The sequence below is a fragment of the Petromyzon marinus genome, chromosome 56, assembly GCF_048934315.1.
Source record: "Petromyzon marinus isolate PM22_M1 ecotype Great Lakes invasive population chromosome 56, UKy_Petmar_22M1.pri1.0, whole genome shotgun sequence".
In the NCBI taxonomy this organism is placed as follows: domain Eukaryota; kingdom Metazoa; phylum Chordata; class Hyperoartia; order Petromyzontiformes; family Petromyzontidae; genus Petromyzon; species Petromyzon marinus.
Window position 1 is genome coordinate 1,107,793 of NC_133722.1, and position 24,799 is coordinate 1,132,591.

The 24,799-nt window shown below is 49.2% G+C and overlaps 1 protein-coding gene across 1 annotated transcript in view; it reads right to left on the reverse strand.

The window, feature by feature from the left end:
• The window catches only part of LOC116954766 (uncharacterized), a 174,275-nt gene that overhangs the window by 146,559 nt on the left and 2,917 nt on the right, over nucleotides 1–24,799 (reverse strand). The gene's annotated exons all lie outside the window — the stretch shown is intronic.

The window sequence follows — 24,799 nt, forward strand, 5'->3', positions numbered from 1 at the left end:
GTGGTACTGTTTACATATTCACCCTCGTTCGACTAAAAACAAACGGACGAGCAGGGCGGTGCGATTCAAGATATCAAAGGATGTTGTAATTCTCGTTTAACATACTTTTTTGCGCATTGAAAACGAAACGATAATGTGATGTCGCACACATGGCAAAAAATGCGGGGTTTTTTCGGTGTGTCATATGAACCTTATGGCGGGACCCCGGGGTGCCATAAGCCCCCGGCTCTCGCATCAACTGCGTTGAGACGTCATTTTATGTCTGTTGAAGGCGAACGATACGGCAATCTATTCTTCTCGACGAGCTCTATACGATGCGCTAATCAAAGTTTCAAGGTTTTGTTCATGACTATGGCAGTATTGGCAACGACGGGTGCTTGGTGAAGAACGAGGGGATTGATTTCTGGTGGGTAGCGGCGTTTATGTGCGCGGTGGGACGGAGTTGCCAAAAATAAATACATTAATTACGATTTTGACTTCCGTTTATTCGGGACCCCAGGGTCCCGCCATAAGGTTCATATGCTTCTGCATGAAAACCCTCTGCTGATAGTCGACGTGTTACTTGTCTGAGTGATTTGCAGAGCGCCGTGATGTATGTACAGGAGTCCCTTGGCTAATAATGACATCGGTTAAGGGTTTTGTGGTTAACGTTTCGCCTCCCATTGAGGACCCCATGGCTTCGACTGATGTTAACGTTGTGACTGTAGAGGTGCTAACTACTCACTGTTCGGTAACCTGCATTGCCACTAGGTATCAAAGGGGCAGTGCAGCGTTACCTTTGTGTGAATAACGGTTGGGGTCAGACGAGGTGAAGTGGATCGTAGCCACAGTTTGGTAAGAACCAATCAGACAGTTCCACGTTTGAATGTGGGATTGGTTAGACCTGGCCACAAACGGGTATAAGAAGGGTGAGGGCGCAGAGCGCAGGGAGTTCACTCCCTACACGAAGATCAAAGCCTGGGCTGAAGATAGACAGGACCCTGGACCCAGCCTCCCAGCCCTTCTGAGGGCGAAGGCTCGGCGTATCCAGTGGTCATGACCCACCGAGCCAGCGGTGGGTGAGATAGCCTCCCCTAGGTCCAAGCCGGAGGACTCTAGGATAGCGGTAGACTCGAGAGTAAGTCCCGCCAAAACAGGAGGCTGTACCTTCTTAGGGTATCAGGTGAGGGGACCGTATACCCCTTAGTGTGTTAGGGACTGTGTAAGAGAAGAATTACATTTCGATTTAAAGCTTTCGTGACTACAGGGATTCATCTTCTGGGTTCTTTCGGTAAAGTCACGTAGAATGGAGATAAAATAATACAAATAATAACAGAATAAAATTCTCACGCGTTTCGGCCACAACACAAGTAGCCTTCCTAACGTGAAGAAACAGACAGCGCTGTCTTCTGGACAGTCCTGTTTCTTCACCTGAGGAAGGCTACTTGTGTTGTGGCCGAAACGTCGTGATAATTTTATTATGTTATTATTATTTTTATTATTTTATCTCCATTCTACCTGACTTTACCGAAAGAACCCAGAAGAAGAAGAATTACAATAAACAGTGTGCCTCATAAGAAGTTTATTCGTCATTATAAATACTACATGACTAATGGTAACGTGTTGACGTTATGCACGTGGTAGCGCCAATTTCAGCCAATCTGAGCGCTCATATGTGAGGCTGCGCCACACCCTCAGCCAATTAGCGATGCCCTTCATGAGCGTTTAGACCTCGACTGGCTTTGTGTGCATTACGGTTTCTGTGTTATGGATTCATGCTTCTAACATGTAATTCCTATTTTCGATTAACAGTTATTTCGGTGATCAGTAGTATTCGTGGAATGGATAAAAAAATTTAACCGAGGGACTACTGTATGTATGTTGAACTTCTTTCGCACCGTACGTAGCCAACTGTGCTGATCGGAGGTGTGGGGGAAAAGACAAGGAACTAACATGCACATATATATCGTCGGCTCTAACGACCCACACGCCACAAGCTTCGCAACTCAAGACAAACTTGGACCCACAGGCAGTTGTGCAAATGACTGCAATATTAATGCAGTTTTAATTAAAAGGAAACGCAGCATATCTCCAGATGGATTAAAAGCTTGCGCTTGTACGATACTCTGCGGTGGCTAAACGCACGGAACGAACCCGTTGGCAATGCGCAATTTGAAATTCAAAATCCTGGCTCTGTGTTTATTCACCATCATCATCGTCGTCGCAACTTACGTGGCACGCGAATGGCGCCACGGAGTGCGCTTTGCAAGTGAACAATTATCTCATCAATCGTTTTTTTGCACATTCTCCACAAATTTCAAACGTGTTTTTATTGGACGCGCAGTAACGGGCTCATGATCTGCTTGGTAAACAATTAAAGCATCGCGCGGCTGTACTGTGCGTGCACGTGACCCCCGCACGGGCTGCGTCAGCACATGACGGTCAGTAGCTTTTCTCCATAAACCCGAGGTCATCTCCGCGTCTCCGCTGCCCTTAGTTTGTCTGGCATGAGGCTAAAACCTCCTCCCTCCCTCCCTCCTCCAGACTCAGACGTATGTTCGGCACAGCCTAGGGCCTGGGTCACACCACCTCAGGCGAATCCTCCAAATGCGTTTGCGTGCGGGGTGCAACAGTGGGGAGCGGTGGTGTAGCAGCGGTTAGCACGCTGCGCTACAAACCCGGCGAGTTCGATACCAGCGCATGGCCACCAACACCATTTACGATTATCTGAACCGATCCTGGGCCTGCCCCTAGGTCGACTCATCCTCAAATGAGTACCTGGTGCGGTGGGTAAAAACATTGGCCTTGATATGTGCTCATTAACGGCACTTTGGCGCTGACCATGCTAGCGCCACCAAATGCTGGTCCTTTTCTGAAATGCAATTGGAATCCAGCGTTTGTTGGCAGCATCTGGGCACCGTGGTGGCAGCATGTTAACTACATTGCCTGGTATTGAGGAGGTGGTGAGTTAGATCCAGACCCTGAGGCCTGCTGTATATTTGAAGTTTTTGTGTATCTCTCCCCATGGTCGCGTGGATTTTACTCTGGGTCCTCCGGTTTTTTTCCTTCCATATTTAGAATGAACATCACGCGTTTAGAGTATTTGGCTGCTCTAAATTTTTACGCGATAATAAGCCACTTCGTTGAGCTATCATTTGTGGCCAGGCCGTTTCTGAAAAATAGCTACATAGCTCAGTGGGCCTTACCAGGTAAAATAAAAAAAAAGTTTTCACTTTCGTTTTAAGCGGTCCTAACTCAGTACTCGCACGGCGAGGGCCACGGACGAAATCAGCGACCCCCACCATGGAGCGACTCCCCCATGGAAAGACCCCTCATGGAGCGACCCAGCCATGGAGAGACCCCCCCCATTGAGAGACCCCCCTCCCCCCCATGGAAAAACCCCCCCATGGAGCGACCCACCATGGAGAGACCCCCGCCCCGCGGAGGGTCCAACCCCTGAAGAGCATCCCCACCGCGGAGCGATCTGTAATGTCAGCGTGTTGCAAGCAGACTGGTGCAAAGCAACAAGAGCACCAGGCAAAAAAGGCAACCGGGCCAAAGCAAAGTCATGTCACTCTCTCTCTTCTGGTGCATGCTGGGAGTGAGTGAACTGAGTGTGAGCTCTGAGACTACTCACGTTTTCTCTATTCAAACTTTCTTTTTTTCATTATTATGTTCCTACATTAGTTTAAATTATTTACTACAGTCGTGATTTAAAATGTATTTATGTTTCTTTCGTTTCTAAGGCCTGTTCATCAGGGCATGCCTATTCGACAGGGCACGCCTGTGTCAGCATGGCCAATAAAGACTTTGTGGGCTCGAGCAGGAGTCATGGCTTGAAGGTGGTTATACTGAGGCAAGTGTTTCTGTTGAGAGCTGTATCTTGGCAATTGGGAAAGTTGTTGGCTTTGATAATATTAAATCAGCATCCCTTATGAACAAAGTTATTGTTGTGTTTTTCAATAGTGAGGCTTTGGTGAACACTGTGGCGGAGCAGGGCTTTGAGCTCAGTGGCTCAATTGTGTTTGCCTTGCCTCTGTCTACTCCAGCTGAAAAAGTATTGTCCAATGTACCACCCTTTATCTCGTTATGAAAACATATTTGAGATGAGAATTATTCCTCTGGGATGCAAGGCCCCAGAGCTGAGGCATGTGATGTCTTTCAGGAGTAAAGTTTTTATGATCCTCAAAAGGGCCCCTCAAAACGCTTAACCCTCAGTTGAAATATACCAATGTGGTCCGGAATTCCACACTGTTCCATCTTTGTTTGTGTGTCTCTTTCTGCTTGTGGGTCTGCCTATGCTGTTTTTCCGTGTATGTGTTTTATCACACTTTACTTCTAATTTAGCAATATTTGGAAGAACGTTAATCAACCAGGCTGTGTGTTAACTGTGTGGTAACCGACCTGTGTTGCATTGCATTACACTTCTTATTTTAACTAAATTTGCTTTCTCAAACTTTCGATTTTCTTGTTCTAAACCATTGTCTTTCCCCCGGCCACTGTGGTCCAGAATTCCACACTGATGCCTCTGTTCCCTCGTTTGTCAGCTGGTCCCACCTCCCAAGTCCTCTCTCTGCCCCGGCCCCTCCCCCCTCTCTCTATTTAAGGCCTCGGCACATATTCGTTGTCCTTCTGTTTGTCTTTGTGTGTGTCTCTCTGTATGTGTGTCTGCCTATGTTGTTCCCGTGTCTGTGTTTTATCATTCATTCTTACCTGATGATGGTTGCTTGTGTTGCAACCGAAACGTCGTATTCTATTATTTTATTTTATTTTCTACATGACTTTACCGAAAGAACCAAAGAGTAATTCCTGCAGCCACGAAAGCTTCGAATCTAGTTTGTAATTATACAGTCTTTGCCACGACTCACACTGTGAAGTGTTTTAGCTGTGGGGCCTGGTTAGGGCATGCCCTAGACTCAGCAGCCTGGGGCTGAGACAGGCCCGTGCCTCTAAGGCTGATGCAGCAGTTGGGGAATCTGCATCTGTGGGGAAGCCTGCATCTCTGCCTGAGCCTTCTTTGGACTCTCAGGGTTAGCATGAGCTAATTCCAACTACTGATAAGGTTGTCTCAGGATGAGACAGGGACATTTATTGGGCCTGTATCTGAGCCAGGCAACGACTCACTGTCTGCTTCCCTGCCCGATTTGGAGTCAGGAGGTGAGGATGTCATGCCTGTGGACATGGTATGGCATCTTCTTTGGAAATGTTCCTCCAGTCCATTGCTCATGAAGTCGGTGAAGGACGTGGGCTGGAGGCTGTGATGAGGCCACTAAGCCCAAGCCTGCTCTTGGATTCAGTGGAGCCTCTCAGCTTTCCTGAGCAGTCCCTGTCTTAGGCCTCTTACACTCACTCCCCGTATGGTTCCCTTGATTCAGATCCTGCGAGTGATGGTGATGAGCCAATGAGCATCTGACCCTGGATGCACCTTGGGTTCCAGGTCAGGGGAGATCGAGTCGCGATGACTACACCGTGGATGACATAGCATATTTTTTGAGAAGTACTAAGGGCAAAAAGGGGGTTAACGTAGAAGCTTTTTCCAGATTTGCAGAGCTTTCTCGTGTCAGCTCAACCCGTCCTAATGGACTCCTCAGAGAAGGGCCTGATAAAAAAAGAAGTACAGGCTCAGGAAGTTGGTGTCTAAGGTGCGTGGGTTTGTCACTGATGTATAGAAGCTGCCCATTTTATATGTTGCCTTTGGTATATTTTTTTTCCTGTCTATTCTCCCTCCTCCTCTCATGGGCCAACTCTCTGGTGCCTCCATTAACGTGAATGGGTGCAGGGGAATTAATAAAAGGGCTGCCGTGTTTGCGGATTTGACTCAAAAGTGAGTAGGCTTTGCTTTTCTGCAGGAGATGCACGCAGATTGTGCCAATCAGGCCGACTGGCAGAGGGCTTGAAATGGTGACACCTTCTTTAGCAATGAGACGAAGCTGAGTGCGGGGGTTGCGATCCTACTCTCTCCTGGCCTTTGCGCAGAGTATCTAAGGTACAAAGACATTGTCCCGGGTTGGTTGTTAAAGGTTGAAGCCTCTAATTTATATTTGTTCAATGAAATAACCATTTTACCTAATGGTCTTTCTGATCACAGCACTATTCTCATAACAATGATTTTAACTGCCCTTCAGCCAAAAAGCGCATATTGGCATTTTAATACCAAACTTTTATCTGACGCCCAGTTTGTCAACTTTTAAAACATTGTGGCAAACGTGGGTTGAGCAGAAGAGCGATTTTTTAACACCAAGGCAGTGGAAGGATGTAGGCAAAGTACAGATAAAGTTATTTTGTCAGTAATACACGCATCAAGCCACCTGTAGCTTGTCTGTTAAGATCGCAGAGCACGAGGCCGACATCACGCATCTGCAAGTTATTTTGTGCAGCACTTTGACACCATGTCTGCTCAGAGGCTGAAGGGAAAGTCCACGCTTCTAGCCAACCTACTGGTCACAAGGGCTCAGGGTGCACAAATCCACTCTAGATTCCAGTGCTTTACAGACATGGACTCTCCCACATGCTGCTTTTTTGAACTGGAGAAGAACTCAGTGCACACAACGATGCACTGCTTGAGGTCCCCGTCGGGGCAGCTGGTGCAGGACATGGGTGAAGTGCGCCGCATCGCTGCGTGTTTCTATCGGGACCTCTTCACTGCGGATTACCTGGATGACTTGATGATGGAGCAGTTCCTTCAAGGTCTTTCTAGAGTCTCAACTCAGCAGGCGGAGGAGTTGGGGAGACCCTTAACGTGCGAGGAGTTGTCTGTGACTTTGAAGGCTCTGAATAGTGGAAAAGCCGTCGGCATATACAGTGAGGGAAAAAAGTATTTGATCCCCTGCTGATTTTGTACGTTTGCCTACTGACAAAGAAATGATCAGTCTATAATTTTAATTGTAGATTTATTTGAACAATGAGAGACAGAATAACAACAAAATCCAGAAAAACGCATGTCAAAAATGTTATAAATTGATTGGCATTTTAATGAGGGAAATACGTATTTGACCCCCTCTCAATCAGAAAGATTTCTGGCTCCCAGGTGTCGTTTAAACAGGTAACGAGCTGAGATTAGGAGCACACTCTTAAAGGGAGTGCTCCTAATCTCAGCTTGTTATCTGTATAAAAGACACCTGTCCACAGAAGCAATCAATCAATCAGGTTCCAAACTCTCCACCATGGCCAAGAACAAAGAGCTCTCCAAGGATGTCAGGGACAAGATTGTAGACCTACACAAGGCTGGAATGGGCTACAAGACCATTGCCAAGCAGCTTGGTGAGAACGTGACAACAGTTGGTGCGATTATTCGCAAATGGAAGAAACACAAAAGAACTGTTAATCTCCCTCGGCCTGGGGCTCCATGCAAGATCTCACCTCGTAGAGTTGCAATGATCATGAGAACGGTGAGGAAGCAGCCCAGAACTACACGGGAAGATCTTGTCAATGATCTCAAGGGAGCTGGGACCATAGTCACCAGGAAAACAATTGGTAACACACTACGCCGTGAAAGACTGAAATCCTGCAGCGCCCGCAAGGTCCCCCTGCTCAAGAAAGCACATATACATGCCCGTCTGAAGTTTGCCAATGAACATCTGAATGATTCAGAAGACAACTGGGTGAAAGTATTGTGGTCAGATGAGACCAAAATGGAGCTCTTTGGCAACAACTCAACTCGCCGTGTTTGGAGGAGGAGGAATGCTGCCTATGACCCCAAGAACACCATCCCCACCGTCAAACTTGGAGGTGGAAAAATTATGCTTTGGGGGTGTTTTTCTGCTAAGGGGACAGGACAACTTCACCGCATCAAAGGGACGATGGACGGGGCCATGTACCGTCAAATCTTGGGTGAGAACCTCCTTCCCTCAGCCAGGGCATTGAAAATGGGTCGTGGATGGGTATTCCAGCATGACAATGACCCAAAACACACGGGACAAGGCAACAAAGGAGTGGCTCAAGAAGAAGCACATTAAGGTCCTGGAGTGGCCCAGCCAGTCTCCAGACCTTAATCCCATAGAAAATCTGTGGAGGGAGCTGAAGGTTCGAGTTGCCAAACGTCAGCCTCGAAACCTTAATGAATTGGAGAAGATCTGCAAAGAGGAGTGGGACAAAATCCCTCCTGAGATGTGCGCAAACCTGGTGGCCAACTACAAGAAACGTCTGACCTCTGTGATTGCCAACAAGGGTTTTGCCACCAAGTACTAAGTAATGTTTGCAGAGGGGTTAAATACTTATTTCCCTCATTAAAATGCAAATCAATTCATGACATGCGTTTTTCTGGATTTGTTGTTGTTGTTATTCTGTCTCTCACTGTTCAAATAAACCTACCATTAAAATTATAGACTGATCATTTCTTTGTCAGTGGGCAAACGTACAAAATCAGCAGGGGATCGAATACTTTTTTCCCTCACTGTATGGACTCCCCGCTGATTTCTTTAAGCACTTTTGGTCTCTACTGCAGCAAAACCTGTCTGACGTCTTCACCGAGAGCATGAAGCATGGGGTGCTCCCTCTGAGCTGCAGACAAAGGGTGGTGACGCTGGTCCCCAAGAAAGGAGACTTGTGACATTAAGAACTGGAGGCGAGTCTCCCTCCTGTGTTCGGACTGCAAGATTATCTCAAAAGCTCTGGAAAATCTCCTCAAAACAGTTATCGTGGCGGCCATAGTGTACCCTGATCAGACCTACTATGTCCCTGGCCGGGTTATCTTTGATAATATTTTTTAGTTAGGGATGTTGTGGATATTGCAGTCTCTCGGCAGGTGGGAGTGGGATTGATCTCACGGGATCCAGAGAAAGCCTTCGACAGGGTGGAGCACTCGTACCTCTTCAGGACAATGCATTCCATGAGTTTCGGTCCAATTTTTTTGTGCCAGCATTTAGCTCCTATACTTAAATGTGTCTGGTAAAATTAAAGTTAACAGAGGCCTGTCAGCGCCTTTCCCGTGCAGAGAGGGATCCGCGCCAGGGTTGCCCTCTCTCAAGGCATGCTTGTACTCTCTCTCTATCGAGCCCATGCTCCACGCCTTGAGGCAGCGTCGATAGGCCCTATCTCTATCGACCATGCGGATGGCGCTTGTAAGAGTCTTGGCCTATGCCGATGATGTATTAGTGTTTGTAAAGACCGATCAGACGTAGAGCTCCTCAGCGCTTGTTTGGCAGAGTTTGAGCACGCTTCCTCTACATGGGGGAACCTCATGAAGGGCGGCGCGTTTCTCATTGGGGAACGGCGCGGCTGCCCCAATGCGCTTCTGCCTCCTGGCTTAATTTGGAACACGCATGGATTATGTGTCTTCGGGGTTTTTTTGGGCAATTACGATTTCGTATCAGAGAATTGGGAGGGTGTCCTGGACAGAGTGGAGGGGAGGCTGAAAAAGTGGAAGCCTCTTTTCCCACTTCTATCCTTTAGAGGGTGAATGTCAATCATTAACAAGCTCGTGGTCTCCACGTTGTGGCGTCGGCTCGTGTGTTTAGAACCCCCAACCTCGTTACTGTACTCTGCAGACCCTGGCAGTTAATTTATCCTGGAATGGTCTGCATTGGCTCAGGAAGGCGGTGCTTTACCTCCAGCTGAGTGAGGGTGGGCAGGGGCTGGTGGATCTGGCCAGCAGGGTAGCCGCCTTCAGACTTAAATTCTTGGACAGACTCCTGTATGCAGAACAGTCCCTCTATTGGAGGGATTTTGCGCTTTTAATTTTCCAAAATGCTGGTGGTCTGCGCTACGACATTGACTTGTTTTTAATTGATGCGGGGAAGGTGGTAGATGGTGGGGGGCTATCGCCATTTCATGTAAATTGTTTTAACGCGTGGCGATTGCTGCGGCTTTAGGGGGGTGAAGAAGGGAGTTTTAAATCATTTTTACGTGGGAATTTGCAGTGTCTGATGCTGGTTTTGAAGCAACGCTCCGTATGGTTTGTGGAGAGACTCCTAGTAGAAATTCGATCAGCCTTACCTCAACAAGACATGGCAGTCGTGGAAAAAATGTTTGGTGACCCAAACATTACAAACTGTGTTTCCCCCATTCTAGTCATAAGTCCAGTGACCTGTAGGACTGGGAGTAGTGTAAACAAACTCTTGCAGTTCAGTCGCCTTCTACGTTACAATTTTAAAGATGTCACCAAAGACGAGCTTTATCTATTGTGTGTCAAGGTTCGCAACTTTGAATCCTTAAAATATCTGTGTGACACGGAATGAAGGTAGCATGTACAGTGAGGGGAAAAAATATTTGATCCCCTGCTGATTATGTATGTTTGCCTACTGACAAAGAAATGATCGGTCTATGATTTTAATGGTAGGTTTATTTGAACAGTGAGAGACAGAATAACAACAACAAAATCCAGAAAAACGCATGTCAAAAATGTTATAAATTGATTTGCATTTTAATGAGGGAAATAAGTATTTGACCCCCTCTCAAGATTTCTGGCTCACAGGTGTCTTTTATACTGGTAACGAGCTGAGATTAGGAGCACACTCTTAAAGGAAGTGCTCCTAATCTCAGCTTGTTACCTGTATAAAAGACACCTGTCCACAGAAGCAATCAATCAATCAGATTCCAAACTCTCCACCATGGCCAAGACCAAAGAGCTCTCCAAGGATGTCAGGGACAAGATTGTAGACCTACACAAGGCTGGAATGGGCTACAAGACCATTGCCAAGCAGCTTGGTGAGAAGGTGACAACAGTTGGTGGGATTATTCGCAAATGGAAGAAACACAAAAGAACTGTCAATCTCCCTCGGCCTGGGGCTCCATGCAAGATCTCACCTCGTGGAGTTGCAATGATCATGATAACGGTGAGGAATCAGACCAAAACTACACGGGAGGATCTTGTCAATTATCTCAAGGGAGCTGGGACCATAGTCACCAAGAAAACAATTGGTGACACACTACGCCGTGAAGGACTGAAATCCTGCAGCGCCCGCAAGGTCCCCGTGCTCAAAAAGCACATATACATGCCCGTCTGAAGTTTGCCAATGAATATATGAATGATTCAGAGGACAACTGGGTGAAAGTGTCGTGATCAGATGAGACCAAAATGGAGCTCTTTGGCATCAACTCAACTCGCCGTGTTTGGAGGAGGAGGAATGCTGCCTATGATCCCAAGAACACCGTCCCCATCGTCAAACATGGAGGTGGAAACATTATGCTTTGGGGGTGTTTTTCTGCTAAGGGGACAGGACAACTTCACCACATCAAAGGGACGATCGACGGGGCCATGTACCGTCAAATCTTGGGTGTGAACCTCCTTCTCTCAGCCAGGGCATTGAAAATTGGTCGTGGATGGGTATTCCAGCATGACAATGACCCAAAACACACGGCCAAGGCAATAAAGGAGTGGCTCAAGAAGAAGCACATTAAGGTCCTAGAGTGGCCTAGCCAGTCTCCAGACCTTAATCCCATAGAAAATCTGTGGAGGGAGCTGAAGGTTCGAGTTGCCAAACGTCAGCCTCGAAACCTTAATGACTTGGAGAAGATCTGCAAAGAGGAGTGGGACAAAATCCCTCCTGAGATGTGTGCAAACCTGGTGGCCAACTACAAGAAACGTCTGACCTCTGTGATTGCCAACAAGGGATTTGCCACCAAGTACTAAGTCTTGTTTTGCAGAGGGGTCAAATACTTTTTTCCCTCATTAAAATGCAAATCAATTCATAACATTTTTGACATGCGTTTTTCTGGATTATTTTGTTGTTATTCTGTCTCTCACTGTTCAAATAAACCTACCATTAAAATTATAGACTGATCATTTCTTTGTCAGTGGGCAAACGTACAAAATCAGCAGGGGATCGAATACTTTTTTCCCTCACTGTATAAGGCACCCATCCCCAAGAGGGTTGGGGATTTGAGTGGAGAGTGACACATGGTAGAGTTACATCCAGTTCGCTATTGAAACACATTGACGAGGAGGAATGTGAGTTTTGCCCGTATTGTGACGGCAGAGAAACTGTGTATCACGTTTGCATGCTCTCCGAGGCTCGCCCCGCTATAAAAAAAAATACGCACAATCCGCAGCAAGATGTCCCTAGGTTTCTCCATATCTCGGTTAATTTTGGGATTCAAGTGTTCCTGCAACGATAGTGAGAAAAGGTTACTGGCCAACTACTTACTGGGACAAGCTAAGATAGCAATTTCAGAGTCGTAAAAAAGTTGACAGGTTCCGAGTCTGCAGTTGCTTTCTTATTCCGTCGAATGGTGAGCACAATGATACAATTTGAGGTTTTTTTTCAATGATGAACGATCTGGAAAAAGTTCAACCTCAGGTGCTGCGCTGATGCTGCGCTGATGAAGCGCTGTGTGAAGTCCACAATGGCGACTTAATTTTGCACTTTTGATGTGATTTGTGTGTGATGTCGTCTGTGACGCATTTTTGTATACTTGGGAATCTTGTAATTTAGATTTTTTTAAAGTCTCTCTCTCACTCTCCCTCTCTCACTCGCTCTCAATCTCACAGGGACACGGCTCTCGCCCTCATTACACTGTATGTGAGCACTGGCACCATCCATTCATATTAATTCTCGCTCTCGCAGCACATGAGGCAAATCATGCGTGAGGATTGATTGGCGAAGACGATTGGCCCAGTGGTGGTGTTCCTCCAGCGCTATGGATTCTGCATCTACAACTGCGATTGGCAAAAACCCGTGAATCAATTTCAGAATCGAATGGTGACCCTGAATTGTGACAATTCAGCAGATTGTGGAGTGGGTTGGGGGGCAAATCGTTACACGAAAAGCACCCAACTGCAACGCGTAGATTGAAAACTAATTTCTTGTGTTTTAGTTTTAGTTTGTTGTCCATTCCCTGCAGCTCCGATTAGCATGATTGGCTACGTACGGTGCGAAAGGAGTTCAACATGCATACAACATACAGTACATACAACATGCATACATCTCAGCCCCCCACTCAGCCTCACGTTACACCAGCCCCCCACCCAGACTCACGTTATCCAAGCCCCCTACTCAGCATCATGCTACCCAAGCCCCCCACCGAGACTCACGCTACCCCAGCCCCCCACTGAGACTTACGCTACCCCAACCCCCCACTCAGCCTTATGCTACCCCAGCCCCCCACTCAGCCTCACGCTACCCCAGCCCCCCACTCAGAATCACGCTATCCCAGCCCCCCACTCAGCCTTATGCTACCCGAGCCCCCCACTCAGCCTCACGCTACCCCAGCCCCCCACTCAGTCTCACGCTACCCCAGCCCCTCACTCAGCCTTATGCTACCCCAGCCCCCCACAATGCACAATGGGGGACACGCACGTGCCAAGGAAAGACGGTACCAGTCGACACATCAACACGACGCAAGTTCATTAAAATTTCCATTAGTTTTACGAAAACGGTTCCACGTCAAACATCAGCAGGGCCCTCCAGCGTTACGAACATTTACTTGAGCATGCTCACGATGTTCTCTCGAAACCCCCGATAGCTGCAACAATGACAAGTGTCACAACGTCACGTGCATTTCCATGACCCTTAGACGCCATGAATAACACCAACGATCACTGTCACTGCTTACAAGCACAACATCTGTTTTAATTGCCGCCAGAGGGAACGATCGCTTGTTCGATGTCGTGGGGACACACCGACGAACGTTCCGCTCCTATTTTTTTGCTTCTGTGGGAAATTGCCGTGGCAATTTAACGCGTTGTAGGCTTTCGCGAACAACGTTATCATAAGAGGTTTTTGGGTTAAATCGTGTAAATATTAATGTGTCGTTAAACCCGACACCCCCCCCCCCCCCCCAAGACAACCCACATAGGAAGGTTTGTTACGTAGTTGCAATTACTGGCGAAACGTCGTACTCGAATTGTAAATGTTGTGGGTTTTCTCTCCAACACACTGGTTAGTGCTGTACTAGTAACGAATTGGCATGTTTTGTTTACGTGGTAAACATTACTAATTGGCTTTGTCGGGTGGCGGTGGGTTTAACGACATATTTATATTCATGCGATCTAACCCAAAAACCTCATGGATGACGTGGCAATGTTTCACGATCTGTTATCTGCGATAATCTTCACGAGTAAGGCACTCACGGTAGTTTAAGTAATGAATTCAAGATCATTGCTTTTAAGAAATACTGGGCGACATTTCTGATTATTCGGTTTCATGGATGGGAGTGAATATCTCACAGCAGTGGCTAGGAGATGTTAACTACCTCGCCTGGTATGCAGGAGGTTGTGAGTTTGATACGGACCCTGACGCCTGCTGCTGTATATTTGGAGTTTGCGCCTCTCTCTCCCCGTGGTCGCGTGGATTTTTTTCTCCAGCTCCTCCAGTTTTTCCCTCCAAATTTAGAATCAACATTACGCGTTAGAGTATTGTGGCTGCAATAAATAAGCCCACCTCGTTGAGCGATCATTTGTGATGGCCAGGTCGCTTCTGAAAAAGAGCTACATAGCTCAGTCGACCTTACCCGGTAAAATAAAAAATAGTTTAGTTTAGCTTAGGTCTTCCTTATTTGAAGTTGGTATTGTGGTATAGGATGTGCGAGACCTGATGGACTCATCTCTTTATGGCGATAACTTTTATGTTGTTTGTGCTTTTTGTTTTGGTGCCATTTCGAAACGCGACTTTTGACGTTGCTCGGTAGTATTAGTAGTGGTAGGGGATTTCGTTGTTTGGTGTGTGCGTGCGTGTGCTTTCGGATTGTTTCGCGCCGTGCGTAGCCAATCACGTATATATATAGTTGGTCCTGATAGTATATAACTAATGTACAGCGTTGTGAGATGCTGTTGGCATGAATGATGCTGTATACATACACAATGAAAGTAGTAATACTATTATGATGATGATGAGAGTTATTTATTCAGAAATAATGTAATAGTTTAACAAGTTCAAACTGCAGGAGCATGACGGTGTGTGCATGCATGCATGAGTGACGGTGTGTGTGTGTGACGGTGTGTGTGACGGTGTGTGCGTGGGTGCGTGGGTGAGGGTGCGTGGGTGACGGTGCATGAGTGACAGTGCGTGGGTGCGTGCATGGGTGCGTGCGTGATGGTGCGTCGGTGACTTTGCGTGTGTGCGTGATGGTGCGTGTGACGGTGCGTGGGTGAGTGCGTGACGGTGCGTGCGTGACGGTGCGTGGGTGAGGGTGCGTGGGTGACGGTGCTTGAGTGGGTGCGTGACGGTGGAGGCTCCTCCCAGGTGACGAGATGTCAACTACCCCGCCTGGTATGGAGGAGGTAGTGGGTTCGATCCCGACCCTAATGCCTGTATATTTGCAGTTTGTATCTTTTCCCCGTGGTCGCGTAGATATTTCTCCGGGTCCTCCGTTTTTCCCCTCTACATTTAGAATCAACATCACGCATTTAGATGATTTGGCTGCTATAAATTTCCACATGATAAGCCACTTCGCTGAGCCATAATTTGTTATAGCCAGGTCGATTCTGAAAAAAAGCGATATATCTCAGTGGTTAAAAAAATAGTTTACAGTTTTCTTTGTTTAGTTAAGTCGGGGCTGATGCTGCTGCTCTGCGTGTGAATCCCAGTTGTGTAATCTCCAGGTATTTTTTCAGCATTGCGATGTGGTGGCCAATATCAGTTACATTGTGTGTATGTGCGTGCCGACTGGACACCCGTGAAAAAGAGCTTTTCGCTTACTGGATTCCTCCAGTATGAATAAATATTTAGATTTTGTGTTCTGTTAGTGGTGGCGTAGCGGTTAGCGCGCAGTGCTACGAATCCGGTGAGCCGAGTTCGATTCCCGCTCACGGCCAATAACACCGGTGACAATTATCTGAAACGGTCCAGGGCCTCCCCTAGGTCGACTCATCCTCAAATGCGTACTTGGTGCAGGGTGTAAACATCGACACTGGGGAGACAAAGGCGGCCGGGTGTGGTGCTGGCCACCTACCCCCTCGTGTGCCGTGCCGGCCTTCATAGGTGCTGCTCGCTATTAGCACTTGCCCCAACAGTCTGTTCAGACTACATAGGGGGTCTTTGCCTTTGTCTGTTAGCTATGGGGAGAACGTGAAGAAGCAGCTGGCATGCTCCATAAAGTACAAATGTTAATGGCCCACAAAGACAAAGGAAAATGCAAGGCATTGTATTGTTCTCTAATAACAAAAATAAGTGTCGTCTGCATCGTTGTACACTGTGCGTTATTCATCGCACACACACACAACAACAACCGCCATTCGCCACTAAGTGGCGGTGACGTCACCACGACGCTTGTGCCAGGCAATGTGCACCTTGAGGCCTTGAGGTCACGGGGCAGACCTAGGTGCCACGGGTAGACTGACTGAGATGACTGAGATGACTGGCTGATGCACCACCTGTGCCTCCTACTGTGTCAACTTGCTGTGCTTTCGCCACCCGGCTCGTTGTTGTGAGCGTCGCTCCTCCGCCTTCCGTTGTTGTTGAAGGGCGACTGCCTCCAACTGCCCAAGAGCGTCCTTCACGAGCCTCCTCCTCCACAGAGGCCGGTCTTGACACCGCTGATAACAGTCATCGGCAAGTCCACTCAGCTCCACGTCCTCCTGTACCACATCACTCCATCTCTTCTCTAGCCCGTGCCGCGCCCGTTTAGCCCCCTCGATCCGGCCGAACAAAAGCAGTTTAGGCATGTGGTGGCTGGGCATGCGGGCTACATGACCCAGCCAACGCAGCCTTGCCTGCCGGAGGAGCTCACCGATGGAACCTTGTCCAGATCTTTCAAGGATTTGTGAGCTCCTCACATGATCCAGCCTGGTTAAACCCAGGATGGATCATAGGCAGGCTATGTTCCATTAGGAGGGTCCACGTTTTGCAAGCGTAGAGAAGGGAGGGAGTGACCGTGGCCGAGAAGACATGAAGCTTAGTGCGGAGCGACAGACCAGGTAGCTTCCACACAGCGTTACGCAACCGATGAAAAGATATTGCTGCTCGACTGATTCGGAGTGAGACCTCTGCTGTTAAACTGGAGCCGGTCATAAGCACACTGCCCAGGTATGGGGAACTCTCCACTCTCTCCACTACTGCCCCATCACCGATTGGGAGTTGTGGGGGTGGAGTGTCCGATGGAACAAAATACCCAGGCAGGTGCTTAGTTTTGGTGGGGCTAATGGTAAGGCCCCATCTCTTAGTGGCACGCTCCAGTCTCAGCAGTAGTGTCTCCAACTCCTCCTCTGAATGAGCAGCTATTACCAAATAATCTGCATACATAACATGGTTGAGCAATAGGGAGCCATCCCTTGACTGCACCCAGGCATCGATCAGCCTCCCATTATATCTGTACCAAATGGAGATTCCCCCGGTACAGCTATTGAAGGCTTCACGAACTACGTGGTCAAACTAGATGTTAAATAATGTGGGAGCCAGAGGACATCCCTGTCGCACCCCAAGGTGTACAGGGAATGGCTCTGACTCCTGGCCACGTAATTTTACCCGGGCCCGCTCACCATCATGAAGGTCCTTAATGATCATGAGCAGAGGGTCAGGGATTCCAAAAGCACAAAGAACAACCTAGAGCCCAGGCCTACTGATGGTATCATAGGCCTTGACCAGGTCAATAAAGCAGAGATGTAGGTCTTGTTGGAATTCCCTACACCTCTGATGTAGCAGACGGACAGAAAATATGGCATCTGTGCAGGACCGCCCTTTCCTGAAACCGCATTGGGGCTCCGCAAGCCTCTCCTCAGCGTGCCTGGCAAGGCGATGTTGAATAATCCTTGCCAGGACCTTTCCCGGCACACTGAGGAGTGAGATTCCCCTGTAGTTATTACATTCTGTGCGGTCCCTTTTCTTAAAGAGGGGGACCACCAGGGCATCCTTCCAATCCTGCGGAACCCGTCCAGTGGTCCAGACTGTTGTTATGATGTCATATAGGGCAGTCTGTGCACAAATGCCACCCTCCCTCAGCATTTTGCTTGGGAGATCATCTCTGCCCAGTACCTTTCCTGGTCAGACTCCGGATCGCCTTCAGTACTTCCTCAACAGATGGCACCTCAGCCAGCCACTCACAGGGGGCGACTTCTTCCAGTATTTGAGGCACCGCAGCCTCAGCAGAGTCATCCACACTTTGTGCCACGATTTTTTTCTGGCTGAGGGATTTACCCTCCCCCAGGACCTCACAGAAACGCTCAGCAAATCAGCACACCTGTTCCTGGGGGTCAGAGATTGAATCACCGTTTTTTCCCCTAATGATAGTAATAGGTGTGGCACTGCAGGTTACTTTTTTGATGGCGTTAAATAGAGATTTGTGATCGCGGGCCACTGAGGCAGACTCCATCTCCTCAGCAACCCGCGACCACCACCCATCCTTGCAGCGCCTCACGGCTCTCCGAATCTCTGAGCGAAGGCTGCGGTAAGCCTCCTCATTCTCTGACGTGGGATTCTGTAGACAGTGGGCCTGTCGCTTTTTCTCAACCATCCTGAACACCTCCTCTGTCAGCCAGGGTCTCTGGGGAGGTCTGGACCGCGTACCCAAAGCAGCCATTGCAGCTGCATGAGTCACAGTCCTAAACCTCGCCCATTTACCCTCGACATCAGGAGGAGTTGGGGATGATGCCAATCCCAGCCGCAAGCGATGATGAAATTCTCGCTTGCAACTTTCATCAGATAACTGAGACCAGGCCACTTTAAGTTGGAATGGGGTCCTGGGTGTACACCAATCACTGGAGTGGAAGAATGGCAGGCGCATCTTACAGATGACTAGTCGATGGTCAGAGGGCAGATCAGCTCCACGGTAGGTCCTGATGTCAAGGACATGGGCTCGCATCCGCTGGTCCGTTACTATGTAGTCCAGCAGATGTTCTTGCTTGGACCCGGCATGCATCCATGCCGGAACAGCGTGTTGGTAATTACAAGCCCATGGGCTGCACAGAAATCTAGCAACCTCCTACCATTGTTATTGAGCTAATCTGGCCCATGCCCTCCAATCACTCCAGACCAGGTGCCAGTATCATGACCAACTCGGGCATTGAAGTCACCCAACATGATGACTCTATCCCGAGGGGCCACTTTAGCCAGCACCTGTGACAAGAGGTCATAGAAGGCATCTGACTCATCGGCTTTGCCTGCATCCCTCCACGGATGTTCATCTTCCGTGGGGGCATAAGTAACCACGACCACCATTCCTCGCCTCCGGTTGATGGCAAGGCGAGCCCAAAGTAGCCTGGGGCTTACAGCTTTCCACACCTCACCGCCACGCTCCCACGCCCCCTTCATTCTTTTGTTCAAAAGAAGAGCCACACCCTGTTGTTTGGCAGTCTGCTGCCCCGAGTAGAGGACTGTCCACCCCTAATGGTGGCAGGAGCCAGAGCCGGTCCACCGGACCTCCTGAATGCCACATAGATCCAGGCGGTACTGGTCCAGCTCCCGACAAAGGAGTGGCAGCCTCTCCTCCGCAGTGAGCATTCGAACATTCCACGTGGCCACCCGTAGTGGTTTTTCGTTGTTTCTGGAGGAGCCCCGAGGGTAGATATTCAATCTCCTGGCTCCGCCAATTGGGGTTTGGCCAGGAAACGTCATAGACGCCTGTCCCCCCGGGGCCTCCGGCACAAGCTTATTAGTTACATATTTAATTCGTGGTCTCGTAGTAATTTATTGAAGGTGGAGGGGTTACCAGCCCCTCGCACCCGTCCAGAGCCCCCGTTTAGCCACTGTGGTGGTCACGGACGCCATGAGGGGAGAGGCCAATCGGAATTGGCCCTCCCCCACAGCACTGTCAACAACAGAGCTATCGTAGAGTAGCTACGGTTCTCCGTGGTGAGTAACGACGTCTTTTAAAAATAAAATTAACGCTGAACCAATTGCGCGCTCCGAGATTCAGTGGTGAACGGGCCACCCACCCTGCAACTTTGCAGTGTGTCTCGGAAACGGAAAGAGGGAGTGAATTCAGCTCGTTTTTTCCCGGATAGGCCCAACAATGTTTTTGCTAAAAGCGCCTCCCCCACTCCCCTCCCCCGCTGGGTGCACACAGCGTGGACAAAAATTAAAACCGGTACCAACAAGAGCCCCCCCCCAATGAGAAACTCCGCTGGCTCCCGGGTGGCAGAGCCAGCGGTGGTGTGTCACAGGTGGACCGCGAGCGACCAACTTTTATCATCGCCACGCTGAACCCGCACGCAGCCTTGCAGCGTGAGTTCGGACCAAACTGATGGTACCCCCCCATTTCTGCCCCCCCACCGCCCACTCTCAGGAGCAGCTGTGCTCATGAGCCACGGCCACTTGACTGTCCCACTTGCTATGTTTAAATTAAAACAAACACATTTTTCATTTCATACCATTCGATCTGCGTCACATTGTCTCTCTTTTTTTCCAGAAGCGACCTGAATATCACAAATGGTAGCTCAATCAAGTGGCCTTATCGTCATCATCATGTGGAAAAGTGATAGCAGCAGCCAACTACTTGCGAGCACGCAAACATTGATTTCCAAATGTGGAGGGGGAAATATCCACGTGACTACGGGGGGAGAGAGACACGCAAACTCCAAATATACAGCAGCAGGCGTCAGGATTGGGATCGAACCCACGACCTCCTGTATACCAGGCGAAGTAGTTAACATCTCCTAGCCACCGTGACGCCCCTCATTTTGTTGATTAGCATGGTTGGCTACGTATGGTGTGAAAGAGATTCCACATACATACGTACAACATACATCCAACAAACGTTCGTGCGGGAACGTTTTTTTTGACACGCCTGACCGAAGTACATTATCTGTAAATAATAGAAGCATTTGTCTGTGACAAGAACTATAAGGTCACGCTCATTACACAGTGTTTTCCACGAATGAACCACAATGCCCTGATGATATTGTCAAGGAACTATAAACAATCATTACACAAACTCCGGTCATCCTCGCAGCAGCATCAGTGGCGGCTTTTGGCTGGCCATCGAACAAAGCCGGTGCCTGCATCGTGCGAATCTTTCAGATGCACTTCCTGCGGTCGTCTGGAATATTATTTCCGCTGATATTCGGAAGCCACCGGGAGCGATGCGCTTTTTAATAATCTAGATTGACAAATTCATTTCTTTAAAACTGCTTTTTGTGTATAGTTTGTTGTCCTTCGCTCGCACCTCCGATTAGCACGGTTGGCTACGTACGGTGTGAAAGAGGTTCAACATGCGTACGTACAAACAATCATTCACAGTGCCTTGGGAAAGGTCTCCTTTGGCTGATTACAATTATCCCGACACGGTGCTGAATGCTGTTTTGACCTCACGAGACTCCCTCACGGTTTATTTTTTCTCCGGTAAAACAAACCCAGCACGAACGTTTAACTCAGGGAACGTGGGGGTACGGGGGAACGTGGCGGTACCGGGGAACGTGGGGGTACGGGGGAACGTGGGGGAACGGGGGAACGTGGGGGTACGTGGGGGTACGTGGGGGTACGGGGGAACGTGGGGGAACGTGGGGGAACGGGGGAACGTGGGGGTACGGGGGTACGTGGGGGTACGGGGGAACGTGGCGGTACCGGGGAACGTGGGGGAACGTGGGGGTACGGGGGAACGTGGGGGTACGGGGGAACGTGGGGGAACGGGGGAACGTGGGGGTACGGGGGAACGTAGGAACGTGGGAGAACGGGGGAACGTGGGGGAACGGGGGAACGTGGCGGTACGGGGGAACGTGGGGGAACGGGGGAACGTGGGGGAACGGGGGAACGTGGGGGAACGTGGGGGAACGGGGGAACGTGGGGGAACGGGGGAACGTGGGGGAACGTGGGGGAACGTGGGGGAACGGGGGAACGTGGCGGTACGGGGGAACGTGGGGGAACGTGGGGGAACGGGGGAACGTGGGGGAACGTGGGGGTACGGGGGAACGTGGCGGTACGGGGGAACGTGGGGGAACGTGGGGGTACGGGGGAACGTTGGGGTACGGGGGAACGTGGGGGAACGGGGGGGGACGGGGGAACGTGGCGGTACGGGGGAACGTGGGGGAACGTGGGGGTACGGGGGAACATGGGGGTACGGGGGAACGTGGGGGTACGGGGGAACGTGGGGGGGGAACGTGGGGGAACGTGGGGGTACGGGGGGACGTGGGGGTACGGGGGAACGTGGGGGGGGGGAACGTGGGGGTACGGGGGGTGAGACAACCTACAGCGCTGACAAAAACTCCCGTGGGGTAGCAATGACACGGCGCAACAACTAATTAGGTGACGAGTTATGCTGCTTGCTTGGTCAATTATTTAATTGACTAACAATAAAATAGCCTGATTTATAGTGAGTCCGAGACCCAATTAGCTCTATTTAATTAATCGCGGAGGTTAACCGCAACGCAATTGTTTTGCACGACTTCTTGCGTTGTAAATGAAGCATCGATTTGGGCCTGCCAAATTGTACGTGCGGTACTGATTGTAAGCGACGGGCAAAGGGAGCAGGTGCATGCGACAGTCACAGCAAGCACTGAGCCAGCCAGCCAGGAGGCCAGCCAGGAGGCCAGCGAGCCAAGCAGCATCTCGCGAACATCGCAGTGGCAATTAGAGAGGCCCCGGTGCCCCGACAGGAGATGAGCCCGGCGCGGCACTCAGCACGCACGCAGAGAGCAGCAACGCCGCTGTTGGACGGAGCTCGGCCCTTTGTGCAGGAACCCATTGGCGTCGCCTTCACGCGGCTCGTCGGGGCTCTTCCTCGTGTTGGGGCTCTTCCTCGTGTTGGGGCCATCGTCGCAATGAATGTGAATGTGAGCGACTCGCGGAACCGGAGCAAGTCACACACGCACACTCCAGTGGCGCGTCCCAAACAGCGGCGCGTCCCAAATAGTGACAGATCCCAAACAGTGGCAGATCCCAAACAGTGGCGCATCCCAAACAGTGAAGCGTCCCAAATAGTGAAGCGTCCCAAACAGCGGCGCATCCCAAACAGCAACGCATCCCAAACAGCGGCGCGTCCCAAATAGCGACGCGTCCCAAACAGCGGTGCGTCCCAAACAGCGGCGCGTCCCAAAGACGGGCACGCCCCAACCACGTCCCAAACACAGGCACAGAACCTTGCGTGGTGTTGAGAAGGGACACAAGCGGCAGGTACTCCGCGTGTTCCTGTGCAATGAACACGAAAAATCTCTTTGCGGTGCAATGCTCGTCACGTCCCGAGTGTGCATAGCAGCAGCAGGCGAGCCGACCATTAGTGCTGACGTAAGTTCAAATCCAGGTTACATTGCGGTAAAGTAAACCTGTCATATGTGTTAATAGGCCTAACCGCGTGAGGCTGATATCTCTCGCTGTCTCTCTGCTGTCGGTTCCCAGGGCTCAGAGGCAGCATCGAGGGTGCCCATGTCCTCTGCTGGAGTGAGAGCTGTTGCAGCCAATTGAATCGTAAACGACCCGACAACAGGAGGATGAGGATCTCACCAACACTCTTCGAGGATACCTCATTGATATGCACAACTCTCACACACAAAATAAACTATACATTTAACAACAAAAATATCCCCACAGAAGACACAGAAAATTTGCTTGGTTGTTTTATGACAGTTGCTGAGCGTAGGCCCAAATGCCCAACAACAAACAGCACTATCTATCACACAGACAGACAGACTAGTATCTATCACACAGACAGACTGGTGTCTATCACACAGACAGACTTGCATATATCACACAGACAGATAGACTGGCATCTATCACACAGACAGATAGACTGGCATCTATCACACAGACAGATAGACTGGCATCATTCACACAGACAGACTGGTATCTATCACACAGAGAGACTGGTATCTATCACACAGACAGACTGGTATCTATCACACAGACAGACTGGCATCTATCACACAGCCAGACTGGTATCTATCACACACACAGACTGGCATCTATCACACAGACAGACTGGTATCTATCACACAGACAGACTGGTATCTATCACACAGAGAGACTGGTATCTATCACACAGACAGACTGGCATCTATCACACAGACAGACTGGCATCTATCACAGAGACAGACTGTTATCTATCACACAGACAAACTGGTACTGGCATCTATCACACATACAGACTGGTATCTATCACACAGACAGACTGTTATCTATCACACAGACAGACTGGTATCTATCACACAGACAGACTTTTATCTATCACACAGACAAACTGTTATCTATCACACAGACAGACTGGCATCTATCATACAGACAGACTGTTATCTATCACACAGACAGACTGGTATCTATCACACAGACAGACTGTTATCTATCACACAGACAGACGGACATCTATCACACACACAGACTGACATCTATCACACACACAGACTGGCATCTATCACACAGACAGATTGGTATCTATCACACAGACAGATTGGTATCTATCACACAGACAGATTGGTATCTATCACACAGACAGACTGGCATCTATCACACAGACAGACTGGCATCTATCACACAGACAGACTGGTATCTATCACACAGACAGACTGGTATCTATCACACAGACAGACTTGTATCTATCACACAGACAGACTTGTATCTATCACACAGACAGACTGGCATCTATCACACAGACAGACTGGCATCTATTACACACAGACTGGCATCTATCACACAGACAGATTGGTATCTATCACACAGACAGATTGGTATCTATCACACAGACAGACTGGCATCTATCACACAGACAGACTGGCATCTATCACACAGACAGACTGGTATCTATCACACAGACAGACTGGTATCTATCACACAGACAGACTTGTATCTATCACACAGACAGACTTGTATCTATCACACAGACAGAATGGCATCTATCACACAGACAGACTGGCATCTATCACACAGACAGACTGGCATCTATCACACAGACAGACTGGCATCTATCACACAGACAGACTGGTATCTATCACACAGACAGACTTGTATCTATCACACAGACAGACTTGTATATATCACACAAACAGACTGGCATCTATCACACAGACAGACTGGCATCTATCACACAG